At 47.8% G+C, this 11122-nt stretch overlaps 1 long non-coding RNA gene across 1 annotated transcript in view; it reads right to left on the reverse strand.

Annotated features, from left to right (window-relative positions):
- Nucleotides 1-7957, reverse strand: part of LOC140422775 (uncharacterized) — a 124469-nt gene extending 116512 nt beyond the window's left edge. Inside the window, exon 1 of the long non-coding RNA XR_011947596.1 lies at nt 7381-7957. This is a non-coding gene — a long non-coding RNA (uncharacterized lncRNA). The remainder of the gene's footprint in view (nt 1-7380) is intronic.
- Nucleotides 7958-11122: the final 3165 nt, after the last annotated feature.

Genomic DNA, 11122 nt, shown 5'->3' on the forward strand with positions numbered 1-11122 from the left:
TGGAATTGGATAAAGTGGACTAGCCATATAGATTAATAGGTAAGACAATAGATGAGCAGTGGCAGAAACCTGGGGAGACAATTCATGACTCCCAGCAAAAATACATCCCATTGAGGAGGAAAGAGTCTTAAGGGGACCTAGATACCCAAGGAAGTTAAGGAGGGTATTCAGCTGAACGCAGTAACATTTAAGATGGCAAAGGTTAGTGATAAGTCAGAAGAGTGGGTAGATTCAGAATAAAGCAAAGGTGGACTAAAAAAATAATCAGGCAGGAGAAAATAAACCAGGGCGAGCTAGCGAGAAACATAAAAACAGGCAATGTTTTTTTTTTTAAGTACATTTTAAAAATCCTCCCTGTTTATTTCCCAGTTCTTTTAGTTTATTATTTTGGTCCATGGACTGATTATTGGAATGTCCCTTTAAACAGAAGAGTGTTTGCCAGGACAGTGTGTTCCCAGGTTTCGTCGGAGCTGAGTGAATCTTTGGAGCCAGCTTTGGAGGAAGTTGGTTCGATTGGCTGGCTGGCAACTGGTGGGTTGGCCAGGGACAGTATTCTGCCTGGCACCAGTCAGCAAATGGTTCCCGCCAGGTGTTTATTTATCCAGAGAGAACCTGCCGGAAGCCTCTGGAACCTCGAAGGAAGAGGAGATTTATTTTCTCCCATTCTCTGCTGCCAGCTGTGAGTCTGCCGTGAACATCATTACAAGCTGAAGGAAAAGATACTAATGAAAATAGAATCATTGGGAATCTAGTTGTGCGAGACACTTTGGGGATGAGTGACCATAATATGATAGAATTTTTCATCAAAATGAAGAGTGAAGTAGTTGATTCTGAGACTAGGGTACTGAATCTTAACAAAGGAAACTATGATGAGATGAGGCGGGAGTTAGCTATGATCAACTGGGGAATGTTACTTCAATGGATGACAGTGGACAGGCAGTGGCAAACATTCAAAGAGTGCATGGAGGAACTGCAACAAATGGTTATTCCTGTCTGGCACAAAAGTAAAATGGGAAAGGTGGTCAATCCATGGCTTGTAGGGAAATTAGGGATAGTATTCAATCTAAGGAAGTAGCATATGGCCAAGGAACACAAGGTCTAAGGATTGGGAGCTGTTTAGAATTCAGCAAAGAAGGACCAAGGGATTGATTAAGGAGGGGAAAATAAAGTATGAAAGTAAGCTTGCAGGGAACATAAAAACTGTGAAGGTATGTGAAGAGAAAAAGATTGGTGAAGGCAAATGTCAGAAACAGTCAGTAACAGGGGAATGTATTATAGGGGAGAAAGAAATGGTTGAGCAAATACAAACTTTGATTCTGTCTTCACAACTGAGGACACAATAAGATACCAGAAATTTTGGGGAATGCAAGAAGGAGGAACTGAAGGTGATCGATATCAGTAGAGAAATGGTGTTGGGGAAATTAATGGGATCGAAGGTTGATAAATCCCCAGTGCCTGATAATCTACAACCAAGGGTACTGAAGGAAGTGGCTCAAGCAATTGTGGATGCATTGGTGGTCATCTTCCAGAATTCTATTGACTGTGGAACAGTTCCTGCAGATTGGAAGGTGGCTAATGTAACTCCACTATTTAAAAAGGGAGAGAAAGCAGGCAATTAAGAACCAGTAGCGGGGAAAATTCTAGACCCATTATCAAAAATGTTATAGCAGAGCACTTAGAAAACAATGGCTGTATCGGACAGAGTCAGCATGAAGGTCAAATCATGCTTGACAAATCTACTGGAATTCTTTGAGGATGTAACAGCAGAATTGATGAAGGGGAGCCAGTGGGTGTATTTGGACTTTCAGAAGGTTTTTGACAAAGTCCCGCATAAAAGATTAGCGTGTAAAATTAAAGCGCATGGGATTGGGGGATGTGTTTTGAGATGGATAGAAAAGTGGTTGGCAGACAGGAAACAAAGAGTAGGAATTAATGCGTCTTTTTCAAATTGGCAGGCAGTGACTAGCGGGCTACCGCAGGGATCAGTGCTAAGACCCCAGCTATTCACAATATATATTCATGATTTAGATGAGGGAGCAAAATGCCATATCTCCAGATTTACAGACGACTCCAAATTGGTTGGGAGGGTGAGCTGTGAGGAGGATGCAGAGATCCTTCAGTATGATTTGGACAAGTTGAATGAGTGGGCAAATGAATGGCAGAGACCGCATAATTTCGATAAATGCAAGTTTATCAACTTTGGTAGCAAAAACAAGAATGAAGACTATTATCTGAATGGTCATAAATTAGGAGAGGGGAACTTGCAATGAGATATGGGTGTCCTTGTACATCAGTCACTGATAGTAAGCATGCAGAAGCAGCAGGCGGTAAAGAAGGTAAATGGTATGCTGGCCTTCATTGCGAGAGGATTCGAGTACAGGAGCAGGTATGTCTTGCTGCAATTATACAGGACCTTAGTGAGGCAACACTTGGAACATTGTGTGCAGTTTTGGTCCCCTTACCTGAGGAAGGTTTACCAGACTAATTCTTTGATGTCAGGACTGACATACAATGAGAGATTGAATTAGTTAGGATGATATTAGCTGGAGTTCTGGAGTTCAGTATAAGTGGGTATCTTATTGAAACCTATAAAATTCTAACAGGACTGGACAGAGTAGATGCAGGAAGGATGTTCCCGACGGTGGGTGTGTCCAGATCCAGGGGACACAGTTTGAGGATATGGGATAGACCATTTAGGGCAGAGATGAGGAGAAATTTCTTCACCTAGAGACTGGTGAGCCTGTGGAATTCGTTACCATAGGAAATGGTTGAGTTTGTATGGTTTCAAGAAGCACTTAGGGCGAAGGGGATCAAAGGATATGGGGGAAACCGGGATTAGGCTATTAAGTTGGATGATCGGCCATGATCAGAATGACAGGCTGAGTGGGCTTGATGGGATGAATAGTCTCCACCAGCTCATATTTTTTCTATGTTTCTTTCTAAGATGCTATAAAGATATCTGTGTCGTGACAGTAGCTGTCGTATCTCAGAAGTGTTAAGCGACACAGAATAATTAGTAAAATTCTTAGAAAAATTGGAAATAGCTGATTTATCAGAAGATTATAAAACTTTCATAATCATGGCCTACATGCTGGAATCAGTTTCTCCCATCATCAGGGAAAGATGGAGCAAATATATCACAATGAATTCATTTGACCTAAAAGGTTCCTGTAAAAGGTTGTTCTGCTAACCTTCTCTAATGTCTAACCAAGAGAAAAAAATGGGCAATCAATACTAGTTAGACAAATACTTTTCAGCACAAGCATAGAGGCACCCCATTGTACAAAAGGATTTGGGGAGGATTGGGGGAATTTTTAGCTCCATCTTTAGTAGTAAGACCCCACAAAAAAAATCTCAGAACCCTGAAAAAAAAGAACTTGTGACCATTTAAAATTTCCTAATTGGACCGGGAATGAACTAGTATCCGATCAGTGTTGTCTAATAAAAATAATCACTGGAGTTCCGGGTGCGGCTATGCAGAGCTAGGTCGCATATTCGGTAGCTCCCGCTTGGAACGGACTTTTGGGCTCTTTTGCAGGGCCCCCACGGCATTTCCCGGTGTGGCAAGAGGACTGCAACACTGCCCTGACGGTGTCCCCCAGGAGTGTTGTGTATTTTGGCTGCCAGGTCCGGCAGAAGCAGTGGAAGATTTGGCTGCAATCAGGATAAACAGGGCCCCTTCCAGCATGCAAGCGGGGGAAGGGCAAGCTTAAAGCTGCAAACTGACCTGAGGACCTTTATCAAAAGTGATTTCTAACAGCAGAGGGAACAACTGTGAAAAGATCTCACCAGGGCCACTGAAGAAGCGGGGACGAGGCTTCCGGTGGCGGCCATGGAGGAGTAGGTCGCGCATTCGGCAGCTCCCGTCTGGAATGGACACTTAGACCTTTTTCAGGAGTTTCCATGGACATTTTGGGGCAGATTGGTGAAGAGAACACTGCCAAAAGGATTCCCTCTCGAGACTTTTGGGCTCTTTTCAGGGCCCCCAAGGGCACTTTTTCGACGTTTCCCGGTGTGGGAAGGAGTTAATAATAGTTCCCCGTCAGTATACGGCTTTAACTAGGAGCGGGGTGACAAAAAAGGTGGTGGTGGACTAGAAGAAGGGAGGGAAGAAGGACAAAATGGCAGCGGGCGGAGACCAGGCAGCGTGAAGGCAGTGGGCGGAGGAGCAACAGGAGGGTATCCAGCGCTGCCTCAGAGAGATTAAAAAGGACCTGCTAGAGCCGATGAAGGCTTCTATTGATAAGCTGCTGGAGACACAGACGGCTCACAGAGAAAAAATCTCTGACAATGAGGACGAGATCTTAGCCCTGGTGGTAAAGGTGGAGGCGCACGAGGCGCCCCACAAGAAATGGCAGGAGCGGTTCGAGGAGATGGAGAATCGGTCGAGGCGGAAGAATAGGCGGATTCTGGGCCTCCCGGAGGGGCTGGAGGGGCCGGACGTGGGGGCCTATGTGGTCAGCATGTTAAACTCGCTGATGGGAGCGGGGTCCTTCCAGGGGCCCCTGGAGCTGGAAGGGGCCCATAGAGTGTTGGCGAGGAGGCCCAAGGCTAACGAGCCTCCGCGGGCGGTGCTGGTGCGGTTCCATCGGTTCGTCGATCGGGAGTGTGTGCTCAGGTGGGCCAAGAAGGAGAGGAGCAGCAGGTGGGAGAACGCGGAGGTTCAGATATATCAGGACTGGAGTGCGGAGGTGGCGAAGAGGAGGGCCGGGTACAATCAAGCGAAGGCGGTGCTGCACAGGAAGGGGGTGAGGTTTGGCATGTTGCTGCCGGCGCGATTGTGGGTCACCTACAAGGACCGGCACCATTATTTTGAGCCTCCAGAGGAGGCGTGGACCTTTGTTCAGGCCGAGAAGCTGGACATAGACTGAGAGTCGGGATGGGCGATTGGGGACTGCGGTGGATATGTTACGCCTATTTTTGGTTCGGGGGGGGGGGGGGGGGGGCTTTGCATTGTTTGGGGTTTCTTTTTCTCTGTGTTTTTCTCTTTCGGGTTGAGGAGGGTGGATGGGGCGGGTTGGGCACAGTTTTGGTTGGTGACGGGGCCTGGTAGGTGGAGAGCGCGGGATTTCTTTCCCGCGCCGAAGACTGGGGGGGGGGCAGGACCGGGGCGGGGAAGCGAGGATTGTTTCCCGCGTTTAGAACGGAGGGGGAGAGCCTGTGAATGGGGAGCGGGAGAGGAGGGTGTGCCACACAATGGGAGGAGTCGAAGGGGAGGCGGGAGTGGCCGGGGTCAGCAGGAGTCAGCTGACTTGCGGAAGTGCAATGGGGGAGTAAACCAGCTAGGATGGGTCCTAGCCCGGGGGGTGGGGGGGGGGGGGGGGGCTGGAATCGAGTTGCTGCTGCTAAGATCAAGGGGGAGCTGGAGCGAGTGGGGTGGGTCGAGACGGGGGCATGCCGCTGTGGGGAACGGGCCGGGTGTGTGGGGTGCGGGCGCGTGGCTGGCCGAGGAGGGGTCATGGCTAGTCGGCGGGGGAGGGGAGCGGGTAGCCCCCTAATCCGGCTGATAACCTGGAATGTAAGGGGACTGAATGGGCCGGTCAAGCGGGACCGCGTGTTCGTGCACCTGAAGGGGCTCAAGGCGGATGTGGTTATGCTCCAGGAGACACACCTGAAGGTGGCAGACCAGGTAAGACTGAGGAAAGGGTGGGTAGGTCAGGTGTTTCACTCGGGGCTAGATGCCAAAAATCGAGGGGTGGCGATCTTGGTGGGAAAGAAGGTGTTATTCGAGGGGTCGAGCATTGTGGCAGATAATGGCGGTAGGTACATAATGGTAAGTGGTAAGTTGCAGGGAGAGAGGGTGGTACTAGTCAATGTGTATGCTCCGAACTGGGACGATGCGGGTTTTATGCGGCGTATGTTGGGTCGGATCCCAGACTTGGAAGTGGGGGGCCTGATAATGGGGGGAGACTTTAACACGGTGTTGGATCCTGCACTGGATCGCTCCAGGTCTAGGACGGGTAGGAAACCGGCGGCGGCTAGAGTGTTGAGGGGATTTATGGACCAAATGGGAGGGGTGGACCCTTGGAGATTTGCAAGGCAGGGGGCTAGGGAATTTTCATTCTTTTCACATGTCCATAAGGCTTATTCTCGAATCGACCTTTTCATTTTGAGTAGGGCGCTGATAGCGAGAGTAGAGGATACCGAGTTTTCGGCAATAGCCATTTCGGACCACGCCTCGCATTGGGTGGACTTGGAGATGGGGGAGGAGAGGGACCAGCGCCCGCTGTGGCACTTGGAGGTAGGGCTGTTGGCGGACGAGGAGGTGAGCGAGCGGGTCCGAGAAAGTATAGAGAGGTACTTGGAGACCAACGACAACGGGGAGGTCCGAGTGGGGGTGGTATGGGAGGCACTGAAGGCGGTGGTGAGGGGAGAGCTGATCTCCACCAGGGCCCACAAGGAGCGGAGGGAGCGGGGGGAGAGGGAGAGGCTGGTGGGGGAGATGGTGAGGGGAGACAGGAGGTATGCGGAAGAACCTGAGGAAGGATTGTTGAGGAAGAGGCGCAGCCTCCAGGCCGAATTCGACCTGGTGACCACCAAGGGTGAACAAGGGTTCTTTAGGCGGTGGCAACCGTTCTTAGACTTTCTGGCAGAACGCTAGACATTGGTCAATGGCAGCAGCAGCTCGGGGGGTGGGGGGGGGAGGCGGGTTGACTTTATTTCTGTTTATGTTACTTACACTGGAAGGGTCTGAGGGCGTGTATATACCTGTTGTCTTAAGTCAGGGTGTTAATGTTAATTTATTATTTAGGTACAGGGGGGAGGGGTTTGGGGGGTTGCTTTTTTAGATTGTGTTTTGCACTTAACCCTGTGGGGTTCTTTTTTCTTTCTCATTTTGTTATTGATATTTTATGAAAACCTTTAATAAAATTTTTTTAAAAATAATAATAATAATCACTGGAATGGTGACACGATGATGCACGGTAGCACAAATGGATAGCACTGTGGCTTCACAGCGCCAGGGTCCCAGGTTCGATTCCCTGCTGAGTCACTGTCTGTGCGGAGTCTGCACGTTCTCCCCGTGTCAGCGTGGGTTTCCTCCGGGTGCTCCGGTTTCCTCCCACAGTCCAAAGAATGACCAGTCCAGGTTAGGTGGATTGGTCATTCTAAATTGTCCTTAGTGACCAAAAGGGTTGGGAGGGGTTATTGGATTGCGGGGATAGGGTGGAGGTGACGGCTTAGGTGGGTTGGTGCAGACTCGATGGGATGAATGGCCTCCTTCTGCACTGTATGTTCCATGACATCTTTTTAGCCACATGCAGTCATTTTAGTAGAATTGTCTTGCACGTAATTCAGCTACATGTCTGTCACTTGCAGATTTACTTTCAAACATTTACTACGAACAAATTTAAAAGTTTGCAATCTCTCTCAATTACTAACCTTTCTGCTTGACTCCTCCAGAGCACATTTCTGAAGTCCACAATTTCTGAATGAGGGGCATCAATCTTTCAGCAGACCGGCAAACTGGTGATGTTTACAGGTTTTCACTGCACTGTTCAACAAATCAGCAGCTGCCTTTCTGAGTGCAGAGGTTACTTTGTTGAATTATACGGTTTCAGACCAGTGACTGCTGTATAGTTCTGATCTCTCTTTTTCCAGCAGTGTTTTGACTAATCATTGGTGACCAAGGCCAGGTTGTCCAGGTTCACCTTAACCTTTTCGCAGCAGCCAACATGGCAGAATTACATTTACAGTCTTTCAGTTCTGTAAATGCCAACAGCTCGTCTCTCAGTCCAAGGTCTTGTTTAACAAATCATTGTCAAAACACTCACTACATTGCAGGATTTGTCCATCGCAAGGGAATCCATCAACCGGTGTGCTAACTGAAGTTCAATGATGCCAGACAGGTCCAGTAGACAATGATAAACTGACCACTCAAATGTAGCTTTTAACATTTCTGGCAGGAAACGTTTTCTGATTTTCATTTCCTCGTTTTCCTTGACTTCACCATAATATATTTTGTCATCAATGTTTTCACCTGAGTTGCACCCAGCTGTGGATAAGAATATCCATGGTTCTTCCTACAGATCTGTGTGGGGCAGAAACTAAAAACTTTTACTGCTTATATAGTTGCTCATCAATTAATCTGTAAATAGCTTCACAAATTACATGGAAGCTGGAAGTTGGATTGGGAGAGTTTGAGTTTAGGTTTGGGAGAAAGGGTGCGGGATTCTCCGCTTCAAAATCGCGATCGGCATAGGGCCAGAGAATGGGCGTCAAACTGGAGATCGGATCCGATGCTGCTTCCCGGAGAATCGCCGCCAATCGTACGCGGTCGACGCGGCGCTGGTCGGGGGCCATTCAAAAAGGCCTCTGCGGCAATTCACCGAGTGCAGCTGGCTAGGTTCTCGCTGGAGTGGTTCTCTCATTGTCCCACCCAACGGGAACTCAGCGTGGCGGCTGCGAACTTCGTCCGTGGCTGCCCTGGTGGGGGATCATTCATGTGGGGGGTCTCCAGGAAGGCCAGGCTACCGATCGAAGGGGCCACCGATCCGCGGGCGCGTACGATCTGGAGGGGGACTTATCTTCTTGGTGCCTGTCGACTATGTCTCACGGGGCGGGCGACGTGGGCCGCTGCTGCGCGCATGCGCGGACCCCCGACCGAAAGTGCAGGGCCCCGTTTCGGCAGCCGAAGTATGTTTGAAAACTCACCACTATTCTTAGAAGTCCCCCTATACCAAAAAGGGCCGACATTCTAAATGGTGAACAGGGATTCTCACTCCCTGACTCCAATGCAGGCTTCAGTGGGTGTTATCCAGGTCAAACTATGTTTTCAAGTTATCCCCCGGTAAAACCCATACCTTCACCGAAGATTTCATCTACTTACCACTTAGTAGCATCGATCCTGGGTCCCACATTGCTAAGTAAGTAAAGTAGACTTTGGAATAACCACTGTTTCAGATTAAATTAAGTTATTTTATAATTATATTTTTTCTTTTAAAAAGTGCAATTACTTTCTTTACAGAATGGTAAAAAGATCTTGCTTCTGGATCCTTCTGGGTGGTTGAAGGGACCTTCAGGCCCAACTTGACAATCAATCTTCTTTTTAAAATCTGGTCTTCTTTAGATGTATTCGCTGATGAGCTTGGTTGCTGTGTCCTATCTTTCCCATGTACCGAGCTGTGAGAGCTGGCTCTGCTGGCTATCTCTGAGCTGACTCTGAGCTGACTCTGCCTCCTCTATAAATTCTAGTCTTCCTTTGATGTATTAGCTGTTTTAGCTTGGCTGCTATGCCCTGTCCCTTTCCCATGGCCGAGCTGACTGTAATCTGACTCTAAACTGCTTGTTCCTTCTCTGCTTCTCCGCCTCTCTCGGAGTTCTGGTCCTGCCTGCTGTCCCCTTTCTTCGGGTTTATATATTTTTCGAACAGTTATTTAGTTTTTATGACTTCATTGTAAAGTAACTTTTATCACTTTGATTGTAAAAAGTATCTTTGATCTAAACATTCTAAACCAACTGAGTATTCATTTTGACATTACTTCATCTCATAGATCTGATTACATTGTTTCCTTTGTGATGTTCAAAGTTCCTTTGTGATATTCAAAAATGCTTTGGTTTCAAGAGGTGTGAATTTTGGTTTGGTTCCTGTCATTTCTATGGTTTTATTTTCCAATTGTGTCCTCAGCTCATAACTTTGACTTTGATTTTGGCTTTGAATTATGTTTCTCGTAGACTGATAGTCTCCAGATTTCTTTAATTTACCTGGTATTAGCAAAAGTTCACTCCTAGAATTGTCACCAAATTCAACTGAACCTCATCCTTTCCTTTCCGGCTGCTTACTAAGATAGTTACTTTCAATTAAAGTGTGAAACCATTGTTTTTGGCTTCATTCAAAAATCCTGTGTGTTTGCTAAGCCTGCTTGACCAAGGATATCTGCATTTTACAATCCTGCTCTTTGCAGCTGCTGTTGACCCTTTGTGGGATCTTTCCCTGTATCCTCCCATGTTTCTCTCAGACCAGATATTGCCAGACTTCCATGTTTCAAATGGCACATCTTTTCCATATTATCAATTACTGGAGCTGCGAGGACTACTCCGGGGCCCTGTTAATCCCATCCAAATCGGAGAATCACCCTGGACTTTCTCCAGGTAAGTCCAGAGTGATCTGCGCCTGTTTTTTCATGGGCGTGGGTGCATAGCCCCATTATTGGAGAACCCCATCCAGTCTTTCTGCTGCAGGTGAATTTAAGGCCAAAGGACTCTTAGTGTGGAGGGCCAATACAACAGAGTGCAATTCAAACTATTAATGTAAAAATAGTCTTGGAGTTATGATGGAAAATTTTCAAAAGTTGCAACTACATTAGTAAGCCATAACTTCCTGGTTCGCCAGTGTTGCGATGGGGTGGGGTACCACAAAGATGTACTGGGTAATCCTTCTGGGAGGTTCCGAGTTAAGGGTTTACTTGGCAATCGTCCAGAAGCATGAACTTCCCCCAGACAATTGCTCTGGACTGGAAACCATTTGATTTAAATTGCTACCTTCGGATTGGTTTGCCAGTTTTACACTCATATTGGTAACTTCTTCGTAGTGGAAATCGGTGTCGACTTACCTGTGTTTGCAATGGAAAGCACCTGTGTTGCCTCACATTCCTGATTCAGGTTGGGTGAAACTGAAGAAGCGAAGTGTTCCCCTGGCTCCAGCAGCAGGAGCGGGTCTCAGCTACATTCCAGAAACTGGAAGGTCAACTGGAAGGTTCCAGTAGCCTTCACTCGCAGGAGATAGTCCCAGCATTGTGTGGCACCCAGGCCAACATTGCAAGGGTCTCCTCCGCAGTGGAAATCCTGGGGCAGGCTGTCCTAGCCATGACTGGCGAACTCCAAGGCATGGCTCAGTCTCTGACGACCATGGCTGAGAGGTTCGACAGCATGGCTCAGTCACAGAGGGACATGTTACAGACACAGAGGGACATTTCTGAGGCAATTCAGAGTTTGACCCATTCACACAGGACCACGACTTAGAGTGCATTCAGAGCACTAGAGTTCCTCCAGTACAGGCATGTTCGGGCATAAGAGGTAGAAAAAGGTGCCGTCGGACAGAGCACCTGTTCTTTCGGGAAAGCACTTCAGACTTCTAAAAAGAAAACACTATGAAAAATACCTTCCGAGCATGCATCTGCTCTTT

Source organism: Scyliorhinus torazame, chromosome 5 (assembly GCF_047496885.1).
Source record: "Scyliorhinus torazame isolate Kashiwa2021f chromosome 5, sScyTor2.1, whole genome shotgun sequence".
NCBI lineage: Eukaryota > Metazoa > Chordata > Chondrichthyes > Carcharhiniformes > Scyliorhinidae > Scyliorhinus > Scyliorhinus torazame.